Source organism: Athene cunicularia, assembly GCF_003259725.1.
Source record: "Athene cunicularia isolate RWA chromosome 9 unlocalized genomic scaffold, athCun1 chr9_part1, whole genome shotgun sequence".
Classification (NCBI taxonomy): Eukaryota; Metazoa; Chordata; class Aves; order Strigiformes; family Strigidae; genus Athene; species Athene cunicularia.
The window spans coordinates 17,547,726-17,572,025 of NW_020799110.1; the positions used below are offsets into that span (position 1 = coordinate 17,547,726).

At 36.8% G+C, this 24,300-nt stretch overlaps 1 protein-coding gene across 5 annotated transcripts in view; it reads left to right on the forward strand.

Moving 5' to 3' along the window:
• The first annotated feature begins 13,013 nt into the window (after nt 1-13,013).
• TRIP12 (thyroid hormone receptor interactor 12) overlaps nt 13,014-24,300 on the forward strand; it is a 79,375-nt gene continuing 68,088 nt past the window's right edge. For all 5 annotated transcript variants that reach the window (XM_026855340.1, XM_026855341.1, XM_026855342.1 and 2 more), the window contains exon 1: nt 13,014-13,067. The gene's annotated coding sequence lies outside the window, so the exon portion shown is untranslated. The remainder of the gene's footprint in view (nt 13,068-24,300) is intronic.

Genomic DNA, 24,300 nt, shown 5'->3' on the forward strand with positions numbered 1-24,300 from the left:
ACTCATGGACAATGTCCCACCTGTCCTCTGACTAAGTAAGTAGCATCAGTCCTGTTACTTGTATATATTTGTGCCTCCTGCCATTTATAACAGATCTCTGTTAAAAAAATAATCAACACTAACACTTAGATAGTAATCAATAAATGCAAGTGTATATAAATATGGATGTCAATATTTGCAGAAGAAAATTAATTCTTGTGAGTTAGCAAAAATTTAAAGAGAAGACTGGATTATCTGGACTAAATTACCATATTGAAAGACCACCATTACTTCTTCTTGATATACTGAAATCCACATCATAAAACTCTTCAGTTTATTGAAGTATATAGAATACATGTGAGTTAAAATTAGCACATTTATAATACACTTAAAACTTAAGACCTACTTAAATTACTTTTAGCATAAATCTCAAGGCAGTGAGGAATAGTCACATAATGATGTTAAGGTACAACACTTATGAACTGTGGACCTGCATGTTTCTTTGGAAAGATCTAGAAAGTAATAATATTTCTCTAGCCTGTAAAGCTTGCTGAATGTAAACAACCAACCGTGCTACTTCCATTGCAACTGTTTTTTTTTTTTAAACAAACATCCAGTAGTCTTAATTAGAAGCTTCACAAACTATTTAATAACTATTACAATATATAGCACTTTTTCTATGGTCTTGATGAAATGTGGATTCAGAAGGGGTTGTGTGATCTGAAGTTTTTAATCAGAGAGACGGAAGTATGTAAGAAAACAGCTTTTATGATTGTTTTGACCTTTTAATTATTATTATTTTTTTTTTTTTTTAAATACAGCCTTAATTTTTCTGGTTTATTTTGAACTTTTGCAATTAAAACTGTTACTTTGCTATGACTGGTGAAAGGAGATTATTTTGAGAGTCTTGATTTGGTTAATATGCAAGAATGTGACAGTGTTCACTAGCAAATGCAGCCTGGCAGAACGAACTACACTGGTTTTGGAGGGAGGGTGGTGTGGGGGGTGTGTGTGTGTCTGTGTTTTGACCTGCTCCATAGGATAAGGCAGCACAATGGACTATCAACAGTTAATGCAACTAATAAAGCTTTCATTTATTTAGGGTTCCTAGACATCTTTGAAGGAAATCTTTCTAGGAGTAAGAACAAAAAAAATGTACTGTATCTGGGTGGAACAACGCAAGAGTTCAGCAAACTGAAATTAAACCAAACCTATCTGCTTTGGTTCAGAGGAAAAGAAAAAAATCACTATTAAAAACAAGATAAAACAATTCAGTTAGCAAACAAAAAAACCCCAGTGACTGCAGTACAGTACAGCTGTAAAGACAATGGCATATGGAAAGAAAGATCATTTCCTGGTGTCAATGCAAATTGTTTTGTGAGTTGTTATTAACAAATATTTCAAGTGCATGGAAAAGAAATGTCACAACCCCAAAATTTCATATGTAGCAACTATGAAGCTGTTAATTTTTCCCCCGCTTCACTCAGAAACATCAACCCACTTAAATGAAGGGATTTGCTCTGCATGCACATGTGTGCAAGACTACCAAAGTCTTCCACTTAAAGTATCTGAAAAGCATTTTAGTAAAATACAGGAGGAAGATGGAATAAAGGTCTTGGAAAAAATAATTGTCTTTTCCTTTGGGGAATGCAGTAGTTATGTTTGAACAAGAAATCTGCTGCCTTGCCATGATCTCTTTACTTCCTCTCAATTACATAGTTGGTTTATTCCTATATTAGTATCTTTCCTCTTTGGTTTTCTCAGAGCTTGGAGGGAAATAAAAAAATAAAGGCAAGAAAATAAACAAAAAAAAAAAGCTAAAGATCTTTATTATAGATGCTTACAGCACAGGTGCTTTGGAGGCTAACTTCTATTTTTATACAGACTTGTGCACACAGATCAGAGGAAACAATACAAGAACAGAAGAGTGAGAGACAATGCAGAAGGGAGGGAGGTATTTGCTGAGAGGAAAGCAATGCTATCAGAAGGAATAAAAAATTGCTCTCGAGGATCAGAGTCTTCAATTATAAGCATGATACTTGCCATTTATTAATGTGATTAAACAGGCAGACCTAGATAAGGCTACCACAAAGAGATTATTCCACTGTTTAACACAACAAAGGATGCTAGCTAAGTGCAAGACATAACATTCCTTTCTAGATGGATAAGACACTGACAGGTTTCATTTAAAACCATTTCTTTTAGTTTTGTCCTCCTTACTTCAGCTTCAAGGTCTCCTGGTCACAATTTCAGGTTTAGTCTATGCTTTAAATTTCTTCTTTTTTTCTTTTTCTTCATTAGCATAAAACCCCCAGAACAGTCAGACTTCCTGCTATGTGTATAAAAAGTCCTAAAATACAGTAGTGTTACAATGGAAAGCCCTTTTCTAGGGAATCTGCATTTCCTTTAGCAGGGTATGTGAATATAACTGGCAATCCATTTTACTACAGATGAACTCTTAGTTCAGTCATCCCACCTCTCCCTTCTTAGATACTTCTTATCACCCTGATTTGTACATATCTGCAAGCAGTCTAATCTAATACCTGTTTAAAACTGTTTCCCTGTATTCTTATGTGGTCAGCTCACTTTCAGCACTGATATCTCTTACTCTAAATTTTGAGTATTATTGAATATTGCACAGCCCCTAAAATCTCATCACAATTTTTAAGAATAGATTAACACTCTGAATGTGTTTTTCAGTGTTCCCTTGCTGTCTATTTACAGCTTTAATTCCACCTGATCAAATAACAGGAACACTAAAGAATCCAGCACTTTATGGAGGCATTCTGATATACTTGATTCCTACCCATGTCTCCAGTTTTCAGAAAAAGCTGTGGTGACAAGTATGCTCTTTTTTTTTTTTCCTGTCAGTTGTCAACTCAGTACTATAAATGGCCTCTGAAAAGTTTTTCTTTTAAATTTCTGTTTTTTCAAACACTAATTTTGTCCAGGCCAAATTTTAATTACTTGCTTTACATTAAACTTAACACTTGTTACCTGTAAGTTTCAGTCTCATTGTAAACTGCACAGGAGGGAGCAACTGCACAATTCAGCTGTTGCACCAATTTAGTGAATGACAAAATCTATCCTTTCATTATCAGTTGTCATGATAATTTGATGTGCATGTATATTAAAAACATACATTGCATTTTCTGTCACAAGTATCTGTTTGCTCTTTTGATGCTTTCCAGCCACACAGCTTCTCTTCCCTGCAATACCCACCTGTTGTCATTCCTTCCACACCATTCACAATCATCCTCTAGCCTCAAAGAGTCTCCTAGGCATCTGCTTCTGCAACATCATGTCGCCTTTTTTGATAAATCATTTTGATCATTTTACTGTGCACTAGCATTCTTTCTTCTAGTTACTACACTCCTCCAGATAATTTGTCTAATTCAGGTTTCATTCAACAAATGACATTTACACTAGTTGCATCCAGTGCACAAGTTTAATCTAATTTAATTAAGTCCATCCAAAAGCTGCAGGCACTTTTACTTTGGTTTAGTTTAGGCTTATTTCAGTTTAACACAAATTGATTTAGTTTATACCTAATAAAAATCAAGTAAATCTTTACAATAAGCATCCACAGAGCAGTTTAGATGAGCTTTAGCAAGTTTGTTTAAAAACAAATTTTAATTTACACTGGTGCATATTTAGAGAAGACCTTTCATTGCCTAGCACACTTTAAATCCTGATCTTTTTCTAGCTTTGCCTTCTACTCTTTTTTCTTTCTTCCTTCCCTTGAAGACATTACTGAGTGTATTTAATTGATTTTTGATAAATGAAAAAAGTACAAATATATGGTACACTACTCAAGCAAACATATCTGATGGTTCTTCATGATGAATGCTGCTGTGTATGTGGAAAATGAAATAAGGAAAACTGCTCTTGCTCAATAAAAGCAACAGAGAAGAAGAAATAATTATTTTCCTAACTCAAAGCAGAAAGAAGGAAAACAAAACAGACAGGAACACAAACTTACCTTTGATAACACAAATGTAGATTTACTCCTAAGGTTTCCCAAGACAGAGAGCAACAGGGATAAGGGATGTACTACCTACAGTAAGGCAAGTGAAGAATATAACTGAATCTTTCTCTGGAAGAACAAGCACTGACAGTAATGAACATGTAAACAACAGACACCCTGGTACAGTAGGAAACATTTACTTAATTAAGCAGAAAATAGTGGCGATTGCTTACCTTGAGAAACTACTACAACTTCATGACCTGAAAATCATTCTTGGGAAGTAGAACTAGATCGAGCATGACACCTTTAAGAAAGCCACAAATATTAAAGCCATGCATAAAATGTAAAATAAAATGGGAGCTTTAACACTGCAATTCAGTGTGGTACTGCTGTCTGTATACTAAAGACTAGTATACAGTGGACAAAAAACAGCCTAGACAAAAGAAAAAAAAATCATCTCTAGGCTACCAGTGATACAGAAAGCCTGACTAATAGCAATTAACTAAAATTACTTTATTTAACATACCTTAATTGAAATTGATACGAGAATATTCCAATGCATCTTCAAAAAAACAGCTCAACCAGTGTTGAAAAAGGAATGCTGTAAGACCACATGACAGTACTGAATTATCATAGGCTCACAATCAACTGAACTTCACAAATAATAACCACTTAAGGACTCAATATTAGTTGTGTCTCTAATTTCAAATTCATAAATTAATATTTCACAGGGTTAAGCATTTCATAATGTTCATAGGGAAAGAAAAGAAAGCAACAACACAAACAGAGAATTGAGTCTTCTGGGAAGGAAAAAAGCCACCACTTATATTGCTGTTTGTGCTTCTGCAGAGGAACCTTGATCCACCAATGAGGCAAGCCCTGAAATGCCAAATTGCTCCTGCAACACATCACAAATTGCATATCAGTTGTTAAAAGTAAAAATTTTCTTATTTCAGTTGGATACTTGTGCAGGATTACATCTTCAGTACTGCAGCATGACTATAGAATTCCCCAATCTTCCCCAAAACCTTATGGATAAGAACTAGCAACTGCATACATCCAGAGGTGGCGTTAATGGAAGAAGTGAGAAATACTGTCAGGTATCCAAACTATAACACAACATCACAACATTGCTAAACCAACATATTTTCACTTTGGACAGAAACATCTAACAACAATATTCATGTTTTTCCAATACAGCATTATTTTCCCAGAGAAACTGTTTCCATTTTCCAAGCAGCTCTACTGTTTACTTAGATATCTGAATTAGAGACAGTGAAAAAGCAAAGGAGATTTCCCTATGTACTGTAGGCTTAACAAACATTCTCCTGATAATAATTGCTTAATACTGTGTGATACCATTACCACAGAAGCGTTCAATTATTTTGGAAATACACTTTTTCAGCATAATAGATCATTTCCTGAGCTGGAACAAAATGGTTTCCTTCTCCTGAAGTCATTAAACTATGCTTGAAATAATTTTAATTTAAGACAACAACAATGAAAAGTTGCTGGTTTTATGCAATTAAGGCCCTCTATACAAATACCTCATAACAAAAAAATAATTTTTAAAAACTCCCTTTATAGAAATTTCTGTGCTCTTTTTGGTTTTTAAGAACTCAAATTTTCCAATTCAAATGTCAAAGAAGAAACCTGAATAGAATTGGTCCAGCTAGGCAACAACTGGTGTGACACCCTTCAGGTTTCAAATGCAAATAAAATAGTATGACTTTGAAAAAGGTTCACCTCCAACAGATCTTTACTTTAAAATGAGAGTTATTTTGCAAAAATAATGTTTCATATAACACAAAATTAATTTCAGCTTAATTACTATAGTAGTATCTGTTAATTCCCCCCCCCCATCCATCTGGCTGAAGCACTTCAAATGGCATCTTGTGTCAATCAAACAGGTTATATATCAAGTGTCATCATTAAGACTTAAAAACAGGCCCCAGATACAAAGGCAACACTTTGTTAACTTTATAGTACCATTTTCGTAATAAAGTAACTATCCTTGCAGGTTTCAGTAGAGCCTGAAGGTACTCACAACTGAAAAACAACCAGTCGACAAGCAATAAAACAATCACTTATTAATGTCTCCTAAACTGGAAATTTTATTGAAAATGATGTTGGTTTTTGTTTGGTTGGTTTTGTTTAAATTTAGGGTTTACAGAGATCTGACATGAAATATTTAAAATGTAATGTTAAGTGGTGTAGGTACAGAATTTTTACTTGCAACTGAAAAAGCTAGAAAGCAACTTTATCTTTTAAATGAAACCAATTAATTACAGGATCTTTTAAGAAAAATATTGTAATTCTCAGTATCCAAAATAATATGCTATGCTCAGAATATATATGATTTAATCAGAAACTGCTTCAAGATGCAGAAATGAACACTAAATAGGAGCAATGATGGGTAAAGAACAAGAAGAAATCATCAGAACTGTTTGCCTACTTAAACTATTTGCTCATCTAGATGTCCTGTATATATCTGTTAAAGAATCTAGCTGCTGATCGCTGACAAAACATACAAATCTGCACTTACATATTTGGTAAGATTCAGTTATCCTTTTGCATACATATGATGCCTGCCTTTTACGGGTAAGTAGCTAAACATTTTACTAACATGACAAAATCCTCAGATTAGTGCAGCATTCATTAAATGGTGACAGATGCTAGTATTAATTACATGTCGAGTGGATCATTTTCCCATTACATTTCTTTTGTTAACAGCCTCATCTTTCTAGTTATCAGCCTGTCCTATGAACAGATAAGCACCAGACTTTTTTTTTGGGGGGTGTGGGGTGTGTGTCTCTATATTCCTTATCTGACCAAAATAAGAGACCGACCTTTTCTATACTACCTCACCATCTGGATTCCTCTCACAATTTTCAAAACCTGTAGTTATCATCTGTTAAACAATTTATGAGAAATTTTATTTTGAAAGCTTATTTGTGCAGCTATTTCAAGTCATCTTATGTTTAATGTTGGAAGCCATATGATTTATTGCTTGCTTTGTACAAACAGAATGTATTGTTGTTTGTGACAAACCTTGCCAAATTATAACTGGCATATCAAATATTAATTTGGCATTTCAAGAGCAACTGAAAAACATGTACAGTAAAAGGTAGATGGAAAGACATGTGTTAAACAAGTTGCCATCCTTGATGTCAGTCTTGAGACAAAAAAGATTCCTGTTCTATGTAATGTTACATGCACTCACACAAACCAAAAACTATCCGCTGTTCCCATGAATTCTAGCAGGATTCCTAGTACACATTTTATGGCCAAGCATGTTTTTTCTATTTAGTATGTTTATCCTGACATGCACACCAACTTCTCCTTCATAACAACTCAAAGCACTCCTAGAGGGGGAATAAAAAAAAAAAAAAAAAGATATTGAAGAGTACAAATGGCAAAGTTATTTGTTTAGAAATAAATTCTGCCACAAACCAAAAGGTTATAACTTGAAAGTTGACAGAGGAGAAAGATATTGGAATAACAACTGATGAAAGGATAATCAAGAGTCACTAATATGATTTTGGTAGAGAAAGTTCAATATAAACCTAAAATTTAAATCACACAGGATTTTCCAGAAGACACAGAGAAGTAACAATGCCTTTACACATGGCACTCATAAGACTTATTAAGAAAAAAAGTTCTAATGGGAAGAAATGCAGCAAAAAAGATACTGAAGTGACAAGGAAGTAGAGAGTCTTGTTTCACAAGGTGAGACTGAAAAAACAAACCCTATCAAGAGAGCATATTTATTAAATATATATAACATTTTATATATCTATGTATACACACATCTGTAACATTGCTACCTACACACAAGGACAACATTCAAGCTAAAAGATATCCATGCACAAAATAAACTGTAAATTTATCTGTATAACTGCATTTCTAACCATCAGAGAAGTTGTGATCTGCAGCAGTTGTTCTGTGTGAAGTAGCAAGGCAAAAAAAGCCTCACTACCTTTGAAACACATCAAGTCCCATTTATGCTATGGAGATCTATTATGTGGCTGGATGAAACAGCACGGACTAGGACTTGATGACCTGAAGTCATCTCTTTCAGTCTTATATCTCTGCAGCGGGACTGGCAGGTGCCCACACAGGGGAAATATGTGGGATAGTTTCCCTGCGTTTGTTAACTTATGATTGCAGCCTTAAAATAGCTACTTGAAAAAAAAAAATTCTTTTCACTGGTGGTTCAAAAGATCTCTCCTACACAATCCAACTGGTGGAACTGTATTCTGTGAATACTCCCTTATGCATCTGTGCCTCTACTTGCAATGAATTACAAGGCTTTCCCCCTTCTCCTTATGCTTCCTCCTTGAAGTAGCTTATGCAGTAACTAGTTGGTAATCTTCCATTCTTAACTGCCCAATGGAAGTGCATGCTTACCCCTTAGTAGTCAATACCTTTGTTTATGAAGTCCTAATTAATGGCTCTAATTTAAAAATGTAACTGCAATTGAATTTGTATGTGGGATGGAAGCTGTCTCTTGTTGCAAAATGAAAAGTTATCATCAGGGTGTCCTTGTCACATATTTGACACAAATACATCCACAGAGACAACTGGATGAATTTCTAGCTTTTTTTTGTTTTGTTTTCATCCAACTAGTGTTGCATTTGATTGGTTAAAGGAGTTCAAAGTAGCCTCTGCTTTTGTCTGCAGCAGGCCCTGCTTTCCTTTTTCCAGGTGTCCTAGTTTCTCTAGATCTGAGTTAAATACAAACAAGTGTGCTGAAGTACACCTTGCTGTTATTACAATTGCCAACACTGAAAGTAATAAAAAAATGTTTTCCAATTTGTTTTTGCAGTAATAATTCACATACTTACAGCTGAGGATGTGTGCTCCTGTGGTATCATACAATTTGGTATATTTTTGGTTTGTCTTGTCCTCTTTATTTGACTATTGTCCTATACTTAGCTTCAGCAAACAGTGTATGCTTAACTCTGGTTTCAGAGATGGCCTTTCTTTTAGTTTACAGTAATTTCAGTTATTTATTTTTAGTTATAAGATACAATAGTTTGGGCCTACTGTACTGATCTTGAGGCAGCAGCAGACTTAAAAAATGCCTTCTGGAACACACCCCTAGCATATCAGGTTGCATGATGGAAGTTATAAATTCCCTAGAATGAGAGTAAAAGCTAAACCACATGGCCTGTTTGAAAACAAAGCCTGCTGCCATGGACTTGCCTTTTCCCCCAGATATGGCTTCCTTGTCCAACTGAATTTCTTGTCCTAACAGTCTTAAGACCTTCTGTACTTGTGCAGAATTTCTGGTTCTATGACAGTTTGACTTGATAGTCAGCTGATACCTGGAAATCCTGGCCATGACCACAGGTACACGCACTCTGGAGCTGTGTAAGACATGCTCGGTAAATTAATAACTTCATCCTGAAGGAGTTGAATTTACTGCTCATGTAAAGCCCAAGTAGACCATTCAAAATAAGGCAGCAAGCACAGAAACATGGAATCATGCAGCCACAAACTCTCTTTTTATTTTTAAAGAAAAACAATGGATGTTTTGAAACCACTGATTTTGAAGAATGGGAGTATTCAAAGCAGCAGGTTTCAGCATTCATGTAACTATGTGCCAGGTTGGAGGCTTAGACTGTAAGGTCTTTCAGGCAGTAACATTTATTAGGAGACTGCGAAATAGCATACTGGAAACATGAACCAACAACTAGGCTTCCTAGATGCTAACACAGTATGGCTAAATATGTTTTACATGATACATAACTTGGCACATCAGTGATGACTATACTTTCAGTTACTATTTTTGACATAGATCTCTTCTCAGGAGATCCCATAGCCTGCAGAAAGGCTAACTGGCATCCAGAAGTTTTACATGTACAGCAGTTAAAGCTGTAGGGATTACTTATGTGAAGTTAGTTGCTTTCAGCAATAGTGAATTCAAATGTGATTAAATTGCAAAGTTTTGCTGGAATCAGATACATCAGCTGCAGACAACATAGTGATATATTCCAATATGTGTCTTCACTGCATCATACTCAAATGATCTTACCATCATAAAAAAATCAAACCCAGTTTTTTCAAATAATCCAAACCAGCTCTTTTTCAATGACACTAACTTCCTGGTAATGCTTTTGTACAATAAACATTTACAGAATAATTTTACCTTACTTCCACTGACAGTTACAAAGCTTTTTTGCACAGTTTATGTTAACTGAATTTGGTTTGTTTAAAGGATATATTTAGGCAGCTGAAAACAAAACCAAAAATAGGTATCTGAAGTGTTTGACAAGAAACTGGTACGAGAACACACACACAAAAAAAGGATAATAATAATACGGAACATCTTATTTTTATTATACCAGTGCAAAAGTGAATGGTAAAAACTCCATCACACTCAATTACACAGTCCACAAACAAGCACGACACTGATATGATTCCCATGAGGTCAATGAGACTGGCCTATTAGAAGACTTCAGGTACAGATATGCACATATTTCCCAGCTACTGTGCAGCAGTGTAATTGCTCTCAATTCTGGTGGAACTCAAAGGTCCCTAAGGTTGTCTTGTCACTTCTTCCTTAAAACAGGTTGTTGGGTTTTTTTTTTTTTTTTAGGAGAATGAAACCAAAACGCCTTCTGAAACTGCTAAAGACACTGGTGATTTAAAAAGAAAATCTTGGCACCAGAGAGACCAGAAGAACAGCATATAATATAAAGAATTTGGAATCACAGCTGAACTTCAGTTTGTCACCTCCCCCTCCCTCTAATTTCTCGGTTACAAACCTGACAATTCTCTCATCCCTGGAAGAAATGATGTTCACTATTTTGGTTTAGTTTGGGAAAATAAAACAAAAACTTCCTCCTAGTTTCAAAATACATTGGCTTTTTTTGTTCCAGTGAAACATTTTAAAAGCTTTCTCAGAAGAATTTTTTAAACTTCACAACTTCTGTATCTCTATGTCCAGCCTGAGACAAGCATCTATGTTCATCTCTTATATATACAAAGTCATCCCCGGTATTAGCTGAGCTGCCCTTCCTGGCGGCCCGGGGCAGGGGGAGGGGAGCAGCGCCATCCCGGAGCATTGTTGCGGATGGGGGGGGGAAGGTTGGAGGGGGACGACACGGCGCCCCGCTGGTGAGTGTGTGGCGGGAGGGGGGGAGAGGCCCGGAGGTGTGTAATGGGGTGAGGGGAGGGGAGCCTCGCTGAGGAGGAAAGGAGTAGAAATGGAGCTGACAAAATGGCCAGGCAGTCACCAGAACCTGCTCTAGGGACATCCCCTGTCTCCCCGGCGTCGGGTAGGGCTGCTGCCTGCCGCCTCGCCTCGCCTGGGCTGCCCGGCGTGTGGGGGGAGCGCGGCCTCCTCTCTCCGGGCCCTGTGGAGCTGCTGATACAAAAGGGCAGTGTCAGTGTTGACACTGCCGTACCGATTTGTATGCCCTTTCCCGTCTTCTCCCTCCCCCACTCCGGTTGGCCCTCTTTTCCCTAATGGCTTCTTTTTTTTTTTTTTCCTTTTTCTGAAAGAGCTATCGAATATCTTAAAGAAAAAAATAGCAGCTCCTCTTTCCTTCCCCCCCTTCCCGACACGATAAAAATGCTAAATAATCGGCCGACGTCCATATTTCACAAGCTTGGGGGGGGGGAAGAGAGAGAGGAAGAAGGTGGGAAGAGAATGGAGGCGCCTGTAGGGTCGGAGTTACACTGTTGACTACCCACAAGAGGGGTTATTTTCGCAGTTAATATTCTAGAGCTGATGTTTTTGTTGCTTTCAGTCAAGAAGCAAGTTGCCTGGTCCTCGCGTTTGCTTGCATAATGCGTCGTACTTGGAGGCTGATCAAACGCTGGGTTCTGCCTTTCCTGCCTGGCTCTTCCTCCTCCTTCCCCTTCCCCGGCGGGCTGGGGGGGCTGGGGAGTGGGAGAAGTTTTGAGGTGCTGGTAGCACTGACGCCAGCCACCTCCTGGTTACTGCTCTTTATCTGGGGCTGGGAAACAAACCGATACCGGGGCTTTCGCCAGACCTGTAGGCCCGTCTTCCTGCTGTTCAACTTTTTTTATTGTTCCCCCTTCCCCCCCCTTCCTAGTGCACTGGCTTTCTCGACAGCCAGGGGTTTTCACAGAACGGGAGTCCGAAAGTCTAGACTGTGAACCGGAAAATAATAGGGGAAAGAATGGAAAGTTATGTCAAGGGCTTTGGGGGAAAAACATCGACGTATCGAACAAAGGTCCTGCCTGTATTGGAGAGAGGCCTGCATGTGAGGCCTGATTGTGTCGCATTTACACATGGGGAAGAAATGAGTGCTTGGTACTGGCCTAAATTTATTCTGTAAGTCTGGCATGCAACTTGGGAACATTTTTAGTGTGTGTGCAGTTTGTTTTGAGGTTGGTTTTATTATGTGTAGCAATCCAATAATAATTTGAATTTGAACTGTTTTTTTTCCAGAAGACTGTTTAGTTTTTTTTTTCCTTCCTGCCTTGTTCAGCAGAAATAATATTGATCCAGAGGTTCTAACACCATAACACCAAACTTTACTCAAACAGTATAACTTCCACAGTTTGTTTTGTGTGTTTTATGAATATTGAGCTTCCTGGTGCTTTAAAGACTCTCAGGAAGAGGAGCTGAGTAGTTACTACCTGACAAATATGAAGTACATCCTTCATAATGAGAAAGAGGAGGAATTCTAATCACTTCAATTGAAATTAATTTTATAGGCTTTTCTTAGGGGAGCTGTCACTGTGGATATACTTTCTTTGTAAGACTTAAAAAGCTAGCTAGCATTGTTGTAATTACTTCTGTTTATCTCTAGTATAGTCTCTTTCCAGTTCTGTCTTCTCTCCCACACCCAAGATTAGACTTATAATTGTACAGGGGTGGGTTTTGGTATTTGATTTCTGCTCAGATTTGTGAGATTAAGTTTTTGATTAAGCTAAAAGTTTAAAAATATATTTTATTTGTGTGTGTATATATATATATGAAATGCATAATGAAAACAGAACTTGAAAAATAACAGTATACCCTTTCTATTGTTTAGTAGTCTATTTAATAAATATTGATAGGAACTAAATGAATTTAATTTTTTGCAGCTAATTTTAACATTGTTATATTTGAACTAAGAAGTTTAAAAGCAGTGTTTTAGTGAGTAAATACTGTAAATAACACTTCCAAGTTTTCAGAAACTTAATGTTTTTAACTTGTAGTTTCTATATTCGTAAAATGTGGGTGACTCTACATGGTTCAGTTCTGTATATACACAGGTTTTGATCTTAAAATGGAAGGGTGTTTTTATTGTTTGGTGTATCCTGTTGTTGTGTTAGAAATATAAGGTTTTTTTTTTCTTTTCTCCCCCCACTCTTAGGGTCTCTGAAAAACTTGTAAGTAGTAAGCTTGAATTGATAACTTTAAATTTGAATATTCTTCAGTCTCCAGATGGCTCTATAGGTAGGAACCAAAACAGGTCTTAGCTCTTAGTAGAAAAATTGTGGGTCATCCACAGTGTGACATTACTACTTATTAATATAGCAGATCTACTTCAGTAGGAGTGCCGACCTGTTGAGTAAGAGGCTTATGAAAATGGAGTCTTTTGATGTCTTGCAAAAGTTTTTCAGGCCAAAGTGACCATTAGGGAAAGAACTTGTATCTTCCCAGTAAATGAATAATCAGAGCTGTCATTCTCAATCAGAAATAATGTACAGGTTCATTTTTTAAATTTTTCTTTTTATGTTGCATTTTGGCTGTTTGTCTTCAAACCCAGGATGTAAATATTATACAAAAAAATAGTAATGAAAACTTGTTTCTTATTAAATCATTCCAAAATTTGAGGCCCAAAGCTGTAGTCAGCAAAGACACTATTCCTTTGGCAGCAGTTTAGCAGAAATATAATGCAGTTGACTTTAATGTCGTGAATGAAGACATGATGAATTTCTCTGTGGGTCCTTACATCACTGATAGTACAGTTATTTACTTTAAGACAACCCAGGAAGATAACCTGACTAAATTGCTTTTGTTTCTAAGCAGTGAAGCTGAAGCATGAGCAGGGAAGTTACTGTTTGACTAACCTATATGTTTGTACTTAATTTGCAGTGTAAGTGAATCTCAGAACTATCTGTGTTAATCTTATATTTATAGGCCATGCTATATTTTCTAACAGCTAATTAGTTAGCATCATGTAGAACACTTCTGATGATGGGTCTGTCTTCTGTCACACTGAGACTAAATTATTGTGACTAAATAGAATCAAATCCCAAAGTTGTACAACATGGTGTACTATCACATTGTCAAAAACTTAACCTGGAATGTTTCTGGGATCTCCCATTGGCCTGTTGGATGACCTGTGTCCTGTTCATCACCTTTCAAATTAGTAGCACTCCTTATAAAACACTTTGTGGACTCTAACACTCTTAATAGTGGAAACTTTTAATCCGGCTGTCACTGCTCTGTTCAGTACTGACTCTGAAGGTACATCTGAATTTTTTGGTAGGGTAACAGATTACCTTTGGGTCAGTGTGTTTAATTTTTGGAAGAAGTAATACCTACTTTGAATTTGCTCTTAATATTTAATTTATACATAATATCATAGCAGATTTATGGCAGTATATGAACCAACTTTTTGCTGAACATTTTCATAGCTAAGTTTTAGTTCAGGACATGAAGTTGATAGCTCCAAAACAAAGTCATGTTAACTTTTTTTCTCCTGATATTTTTTCAGTTTACGTGAAAGAATATGTTTCTCAAGGAGGAAAACTATTTTCAGACTTCTCACTGGTGATCAAGCATGACAAAATGCTTGTGTGTAGCTGCTCGTTTCAGGATGTCTTTTTAAAGAAAAATTATTAACTTTAAAACATGAATTCAGCAGTCTTCCATAAATTAAAAAATTCTAGCTACACGTGATACCAAGTGTACAGTCAATGTGAAAGACAGTGCTAAGTCAACTAGCTTCTCCACTGTGTGCTTTCACATACCAGTGATGGTTACTTTGGTGCGAAGGTTAGTTTTGAGGAGCAATTGTTCTCCTAATCCTGCCATGTGATAAATTTTTTCTCATCAAGTTGGTAAAATCTAACTGTGTAAATATGCAGTCATATTCTCCTTCAATTCTGTCTGGCAGCCAGGGTTCGAGCACACATAACCAATCTGTTTACTCTCACTGTCTATAGTAAGTCTTGTCTTGCAATGTACTGACTGTTGCCAGTCTTACTTGACTCATGAACATAGTACAAATATGGCAGAAAACTGCCATGTGTAAGAGCAATACATAGGCAACTTTGAAGTGAAGACTTTTGTATAGGAAAAACTGGAAAAGTTACATGTATAACAGAGACGTTAATTATGGTGATCTAATACTGGACTTCAATAGTGGAAATGCGTGAGAAGTACTGGCAATGGTGTTCAAGCCATAGTTGCCATCAGTTGCTCCTAAAAAGCTGCTTTTGTCATGATTCATGGAGTAAGCCAGTTTGGAAAGGACCTCTGGAGGTCACTTGGCCCTGCTCACCACTTGACTTTATCTACTCTTGAATAAATAGTTTTTCATTGATTACTGTACTGATAAAATAGCTCGATCTTGAGTGATAAGAAAGGGGAAAAAGCAGCACACCTATGAAGTTATGTGTGGAGAAGAAATGGGAAGGATTCTACGATGTGAAGCAGTGCCATGCTGTCTCATGGAGCAGGGGGGAATCACAGTTTTTCAGTGTTTTCTGAATGGATCATTCTGCTTTGTGATGGTGTCCACAATAAAGTGCATATGCTGAGCTGCAAAGATTTGACCTTCTTAAAAGGTATGAAAGGGTCTGAGTCATATCCTGGAATGTGAACCTTGAGTTGTAGGGAGCAATTTGGTATTTCAAAATGGAAGCTGAGGTCCCTGGTACTTGTTGAACAAGAAGGCTTTTTCAAGATCAGAATGTCAAGGTATATTTCATGTTTATTCTGCTTTCAGGGTAAGATGTTACTGACAACCCTTGTTTTATTGCATAACATCTAAATAAGTAAACTTAGTGTTAAGAAGGGCAGCTACTTGCTAGACTCTTGTAAAGGTGGAAATGAAAGAATACAATCATGTTCTTTATTTTCTGATGTACAAGTGTTATTTGGGGACAAAGGTGTTAAACTTTTCAGAAAGCTGTTTAAATATCAGCAATGTGAGTCTCCTTCAGAGCATGGCTGACTAGTATTGTGTGTTTGAAGTATGGTTAATATCAACTGTTATTAATGAAGAGCAGTAACTATGATGAAGAATTTTTCCTTTGGTTTTTAGGGGTAGTTCCTAAAGAAAACCCATTAGGAAAAATAGCCCTGTGACAAATCTTCGTAGGTCATCTGGTATATACTTACGCTCCAAAGTAATTAGGTATAGTCTTATGCTATACTTGTTTTTAGAAAATGTGTGCTGTTTTTTGTTCTCCATGTCTAGCTTCTGCTTACTTGCCTCACTATGAACTTGGTACGGTTTCATGTTCACTCTGGGTGGGAGAAATGATCTTCTCTCTGTACTGTGGGCTTTTGTGGTTGATGTCTATTCTGTACCTCTGCTCTTAGTCCAGGACTGCTTACATGTAAAAGTAGAAGTACAGGTAAATAAAAATGGAAGTAAAAAAAATACACTTTTATGTAGTATCTTCTAAGTTGAAAATGTGAGGTTTTAGGAGCAATATAAATAAGTTGAGGCACCAAAAAAGGAAAGCTGTAAACAATGCATAGTAACACGAGTAATGGTAGACTTCAACATCCCCCATGTCTGCCTGCCCTGCCCCAAAGAAAAGGAAAAAAACCACACACATATGCACACGCCTCCCCTCCCTCTCCAAACAGTCAAGGGACTTGCATTAAATTTCCTTGATCTTGGTGTAATAATTAGCTGCTTACTTTAACTCTTGGAGTTAGTTGAGGAGAAGCTGTCTTTACATCATATATCTTTGTGGAGTAAGATGTTAACGTCAGGGCTAAAAGATGGCATCTTATCCATGTTAATAATGTTCTGTGTCTTCTCATGTCAAATCCTTTATGTAATTAGCCTATTCAGTATAGAGAATGTCCCTTCCTGGAAGGTGTGTGCACTGTAACTGAACCTTCTGATCACAGGTGAGATGTGGCTATGCATTTAAAGAGAACTAATGAAGAAAGTAAGTGAAGGTGCATATTAATAGCCTATATGCTGAACACAAACTTGGAACTCTGCCTTCCTTAGAGAGTGAATGTTCCCTTCCTCTTTACTTAGAGGATATATACTTTGTTATAATCAAGCTACTGACTGGGAATTGTAATTTTTATTTAAAACTTTACTTGTTTTGACCTTAGCAGTTGTTTCAGGTATAACAGCCTGATGAATTTGTCCATTGTAAAGGGGTGAGGGGAAAGTGGGAAATCACTAACTTGAAGAAGGGTGAGCAGACAGTCATAGTCTGTGTGAGTAAGCCTGAGTGAAGCACTTGAGAAGAAGCTGCATAGCTGGGTTTCAGATCTTTAAGTAACACCAATAAACAAAATAAATATTCAAGTAATGGAAGGGGCAGGGATACCATTGGTGTACATAAAAATGCAGCTTGATCTGAAGTTATTTAGAAAACCTCTGGAGAAAACAACATTTCAACTGAATCTCATTTAAATAAAGTGATGGAAGCTGCATAACTTTAGCAACCTCTAAGACAGGGTTCCAAGTGTTAGAAGTTGTGATTTAAAGATCTGCTACAGTCTATTCCACAGTGTTTTTCATGTTTATGTTATGACAATGCATGCTACCATATCTTCCTCTGTAGCATTCTGCCTGGTTTATTTAGCAGATAACTTTCTACAATAAAACACTAGTAATAAAAATGAAGACCTCCATTATACCATAAGAATATGGCATAAAGAAGTTAGTTTCATTCCCTTACTTGGTTACAAAAAGCTTGGCAGAAGAACAAACATACTTTGCCAAAAATAAGACAGCAAATATGCTTTCTTCAAATTTCTTGTATGACAACTTTTAAGTTGATACAGTTCTGCTGCATAATCCCCATTTCTCATTTACCTCAAGTATTTGTTGACTTGCAAGGGAATGTAGCCATGTTTTATACTAGACTTTTGATAACAGGACTCCAACTTAAGACTTTCATCAGCACTTAGTAACTAGAATTGGAAAAGAAACATTAAGACAAATGCCCTTGCACACATACCTCTGCAAATTTGAATACTCCATGGAGCTGAATTGAGCTTGCTTCAGGTTAACCTTCAAGAGGAAAGATGAATTTTGTGGAATTTAGTATGTGAAAAAACAATACTGCTTAAATGCCTTCCATGAACATTTAAATACATGAGTGTTATGTTCACAGTAGTAAGGATGGGAACTTTTTTAATAGTTTAGGAGTTCTTGACATAGTGCCAAAACAGAACTGGAGTTGAAACAGAATGGGCACTGAAGACTCTGGCTTAACTGTGTTGTATGCAGATGAACTTAAGTCAGGACTGGAGTACTGTATATTTGGAAACTTGAGGTAAATACAAATGTAGCAATGAGTTAATTTTTGAAAGCACACTTAGAAGAAATATAAAATTGCCTATGAGACTCTACTGAAGTTAGAGGCAAAGTAATCTCAATCTGTCACTTCCAAAATAAAATGCAATGAACATGCTTGTTGCTGTACTTTGTTACTTCCAGAGGTTGTTTGGAGTAAAGTATATTCCCTGAGTGCATGAGGCTTTTTCTTCTGTCACAGACTCAACCAAAAGCTGTTAAAACTTACTGTAGTTTTAAATAAACTAGATTCCTATTAGGTAACAAGTCAGTGGATAAACTTAATGTAGTTCTGTTGTCTATTCTGCAGAAGTCTTTACTACTTCATGTATTTTGTTCAGGTGAAGTCTGAGTTTCTATCAGCTTGAGATATTGCACATAAATTCTAACTGTGCTTCCTGCTGGTAACACCTGTAGTGTCACCAGCAACACTTTTAACTGCTTCAACCTGTTTTTGGCAGTTTGACTGTTCTGAAGTAGTGTTGCTTCTGTTTGTGGTATATGTTTTGTTTTTTCAGTTTCATAGCCACTGAAATTACTGGAAACCCTATTAGCTCTCACCTGTACTATTAATGCAATTAATTTTAATCTTGTTTTAGTGCTGTTTGGCACATTTTAAAAATCAGAAGGGAAGTAGGTTGCTGTGCATTGCAAAATTGCATAATGTGTTTTCATGTAAAAACTATTCCTCTTCAAGATACAGTGCTTCTTTACAGATTTTTAGATCAGAGTATTGTTTTGCTCACAAAATTCTGTCAGGATATTTGAAAAGTCAGCTCAGTAAGATGGCAAATCAAAACTAGATAGCAGGCGATATTGTTAATGGATTTAAAGACAGTAAAATTAGTTTCTTGACTTTGCTCTGTAACCCATTCTGAAATATCAGTTGCCTTCATTGTTAATAACTCAGTTATAAGTCTCTGTTGCACTTTCATAGTGTTCCTGTGTGTCTGCTAGTCCTACGTGGAACTCTTTCCAAAAAATCAAGTAGCTGGTTTAGTTTTCTGAATGTATTAACGCTGAGAGATTTCCTTCCCCCCACCCCACCCCCCGCACACACACATTTGGGAGATATCAAACATGAACATATGGGCACAGAGTGACACAGCAATAGAAGGATCAAGCTGGATAAACAACCTCTGCATAGAATAACCCTGTCCAAAAGCATGGTGTATGGTTTGTGGTTTTTTTATTTTTAAATCCTAGAACTTGCTGCTTACTGCAGTAACTTGCTTTGTGGAGACCTATCTGCTGCCTCCCCCACTCGTTCCCAGCAGAAGGTGTGGGGACAAATTTTCTTTCCTTAGTCACAACAGTTTCAGTGGTAGATACCATGGGACAGGACAAAAGCTTCACAAACTAGATAATATAGGTTTGCTTCTTTGCAGTGTCTTCTCTGACTTGTTTTATCTTCTGAGAAAGAATGGGTGTTATGATAACAGGAACGGTGCTCCAGTTACTTTCTTAGCAAAAAGATCAAAGAAGGGGGTACTAGTCTTTTCTAGGAACTGAACCTTTAAAGTAGTTTTTGTACCTGAGCATCTCAGTCCTGAGACTGAGCATACCATCTCTGGTTGGCCTAGTAGAACAACAGAACTTATTATTTGTCAGTTGTCTGTAAGGACAGTGAAGTACTACTGCCTAGGAATAAGCTTAGTAAGAGACTTCATAATGTGAAAAATGTATCAACAGTATTGGCAGATTACATCGCTTAAATCTCTAATTTGAAACCATCTAAGAAGCAGCTAAGTGCATGCATTGGTTTTATTTTCATACTTTTTTAAATTCTTCAGTCTTCCTAGGAGATTGTTTCAGTATGTTGTTTCTTGAAATTTAGGATCATCTAATTTCTTATCTGAATTTTTCTCAAAACTGTTTTGCTTACTAACTGTATCAATGCTATCCTCTCATTTAAAGTAATTTTCTTTTCTTGGTGTTCTACCCTTGGCCTGTACAGAAAGCCTTTATAACCACCTTGTTGCCAGGTTAAATAACCCAGGCTTTATTAGTCACCTCTTGTAAGATCACTTTCTGTTCTTTCAACTGGAATTCATCTGTCTTGACCAAGGCTGGCTGTGATGGGATAGTGTATTCCAGATAAATACTTCTTGTACAAAAGAACTGCAGAATTCTCAGTTACTCTGTAACGGTATATGTACCTAAGCATTGGTTCCTCCTTACACACACCCCCCACCCCAGCCCCACCCCCATTTCCTCCAGTATCACTCCGAGGAACTGGAACATGTAGTCACTAATGGTTATTTCAACTGACAAGGGCTTGGCTTACAGCAAACCCTCTTGTTTTTAGTACTACACTATAGAATCTCCATGTTGCTTGTTACTGCTGTACTTCATAGCATTACAAGTGTCTCATTAGAATAGTTTACTATTCCATGATTTTGATAGATATTTATTATTTTGGGGGAGGAAAGGAGTAGAGGAAAGGGAATGTGTAGGTTTTGATAGTTTTTTGGGAAAAAAAGGAGTTTTGAGGTAACAGCTCCAGCTTTCAGTAACCATATCACCAGGGTAGTTACATTGAAATAAGCAAGGCTGTATCAATGATAAGGCTTTCTATGGGTATTTTCATTGTTACAATTACCTTTCTATAAACTGGTATGATCATGTATTCTATTCATGTGCTACTTAACGGCAGTTGGTTGTTTAAATAGTTTTGGATTTAAGAAATGAAGTAATGAATGACCTCTTTTCTATAAGCTTGGAAATAGTAGCAAGTGTCCTGAGTTCTGCTGTCAAAAAACTATTTCACTTCTGGACTCTACTGCTTTTCTGTCATTACTGAATTAGGGTTTCAAGATCTAATTCCATCACAAGTTTAAGATTTAACTTGACTGCCTTCAAGTGTTACAAATGTATAAGTGCCCATAGTTTACAGACACTGTAATTTCCAACTGTTTTTTTCAACATTGGGCCTCTGGCTGCACATTCACAGTAGCCATGAGTATGTTAAGTCCTGCAATGTCTAAAAATGAAAGTACTTTAGACAAAAATACTCTTGCTCCAGAGTGTGCTTGCTGTAACACAGTTTTGAAACTGACAGGGGTGGAAAGTTGTAGTTTAATAGTCCTTGTCAAAGAGTACTTGTATTCTTTTGCTAAACTCTGGTTCAGTGAGATTGTCTATCTACATATGTTCATAGAGTAAACAAGTATAATTTCATGGTGCTACTGACATAGTGAAGGAGGGTAGACTGTCTTGTGAAAAGTATTTGAAAGAAGCAGTCTTAAGTCTTAGCTTGTCAGGAAAGGAGAGGGCCTGTTGCTGGTAATGCTGTCTACACTAATGGGTTCTCTTTTTAATAGTGGTTTGTTTTTTGTTTGTGGTGTTTTTTTTGTTGTGTGTTTTTTTTTTTTTGTGTGTGTGTTTTTTTTTTTTTTAAGCAAAGGGACAGTTCTTCCTTACTGTGTTTTTTGGATCACTTTAGATTGGAGTACTTCAAATGCCTGACTTTTAGACTGAAATATCTAGTTGCCAGTTGAAGGCTAACAGGAGGAGAAAAAACAGAGTGCAAAAGTGTGTGTAAGTGTTCAGGTTTTTATACCACTGACTATAGCTGTATTGTCATAAATGTTATAGCTATACCATGAGAGGTAGTTGCTTCCATAGGGTTCTCTATGCTTAGTTCCTGCAAGGGAGGATGTTCTAAAGGTGTTAACCTGCCATGCCTAAGCTTTGAACAGCTGAGGCAAAGAATTCAAGAACTCGGAGTTCTGTGCCCACTGACTCAGGAATGTTGCTCAGAGATCACTGTGTGACAAGTAGAGCTGGTGCAAACTACTGTTGTTCCTGTGATTCTCAGATAGTTTGTGTGAGGCATAGCTGAGTTGGGGCTTGTAGGCCCCTATCTTTGCTTTATGTATATTATCTAACTTGTTAAAAAAGCCTACTTCAGTAGGGTTTGATCTTTCTGTTGACAATATCAGAAGCAGAAAGTGACTAGTGCAAGTTCAGACCTGTGACAGCTAGAAGCAGAAGCTCAACCTATAGTAGAATTTAGTGATTTAAATGTCCAAGTTCAGTTAAGTCAAGGTGCATCAAAATCAAGGGAGTTTGCTACTATTTAATAGTATTCCATGTGGTGGCAACAAACTAGAGCTGCACCTCCTCTTGGTGTATGTGTTTGCTGTGGTGTTGGGAAGGTTGGTGGCCCAGCTTTGAGGTGGGAATAATTTCAAAATACACATTTGTGACTGGTTATTATCTAAGCTGCTTTGTTCTTTATACTTGCTGCAGTAACATTTGTGGTGGGAGGGTGGAGGAGAATCTGATATAACTTCTAGTTGCTTCAGCAGAATTTGAAAGCTTTTACTGGTGACAACTGGTGATAGTTCTAAAGGTTTGAAATTGTATGTATAAACTTCTACAGTTGCAGTCTGTATTTTTGGCTGACTCCTGAAGTTTGTGCTGAATTCTAACATGGAAATGGTCTGCACAGGCATTAGTGTGAAACTTAATTTAACCCTGTACCTTCTGAGGTATTTGTCGAAGCAAAGGAGTTTGAAATAATGACATACTCAAAGAAAGGTAGGAGGAACTTTGAATAAATACATGTAATAGTTGCAACCTACCTTCTACTCAGTACACAAGACTTTTAGTTTTTAGATTAGAGGAACTAAGTTTCCTTTCTTTAGATGACTGTGCTCACTAGGATGTCTTCCAAGAAATGTAGTAGTTGGGTTTTCAACCTCCATCACTACTGTGGTACATAGAGTTCAGCTGAAAAACTGCATAGTGCAGACTCACAGCTCAAATGCCCTGAAGTCTGGCTTGTTTAGATTTTCTCTCCTTAGTCTGTACTGTAAGTTTAGTAGTAATTTTAATCTTGTATGAAGAGTATAAGGAAGTGTAATCATTGTTAAGCTTAGAGTTAATGGAGTTTTTTTTTTTAAAAAAAGGTGTGTTTAGCCCAATGTCTGTTATACTTGAATATATACAGAACGTTTGTGCTGTCATTAATTCGAAAAGTATCCATTACACACACTACTATATCACAGCTGAAATGTTTTTCTTGAAAGTAAAATAAAGCACTACTGAAACTTTCAGGCTCTTATCATACAGCTGTTTTAGGTAATAAATATTGTCAGATTAGTATATGCTAATGCATATGCTGTCCTTGATATTTGAAACTACAACACTAGGCTGCTGATTTGAAAAACCCATGTTAAAAGCTTCATACCCTCCACTTTCTAATTAACCAAAATAGACATTTAATTGGAAATAATTCAATCTATTTCTTGATGCTCCAAGTTTGATGAGCAAAGTTTTCAAACTGTTTAACTTCCAGTTCTGTGGAAGAAGTTCTTGCTGGACAGATCAGGCTGTTTTCAAATTGTAGTACACAGTATCTGTGTCCCAGAACTGTTCTGCCAGGGGAGCCTTTAAATCAAAAAACTCATATAAATAAACTTTGAAAAGCATAGGAGACCCAAAGTTAGTACAATGAATTTGGCATCTTTGGTAGCTAATGGGGGTTGGAGGTGCTGGGAAATAATAAATGGGAGAAGAGATTTATTTCGAAGACTTGAAGTAGGGGAGTAGAGGCAGTAAAGATACTTTGATTAGACTAGAGCACTTCATTGCTCATTAATCATATGTGGGATAGGGATGTGCATGCTCCTGGCTGAGTAGCTTTGATAAGCGAAATAGATGTAGGATTAAGAGAGGCTGCAGCCTTTATGAAATACCTGAATTTTGTGTTTGATGTAAGATACTGTGCAGAGGGGAGGGAAGGAAGAAACTGATTACTTAGGGGCTTACAGGTATTTTCCGTCTTATTTCACAAGCCTAATACATACTCTTTCTTGAATCTCTTCCTGAAGCCATGCCATTCCCTGTGTTTTTTACTCAAGTGTG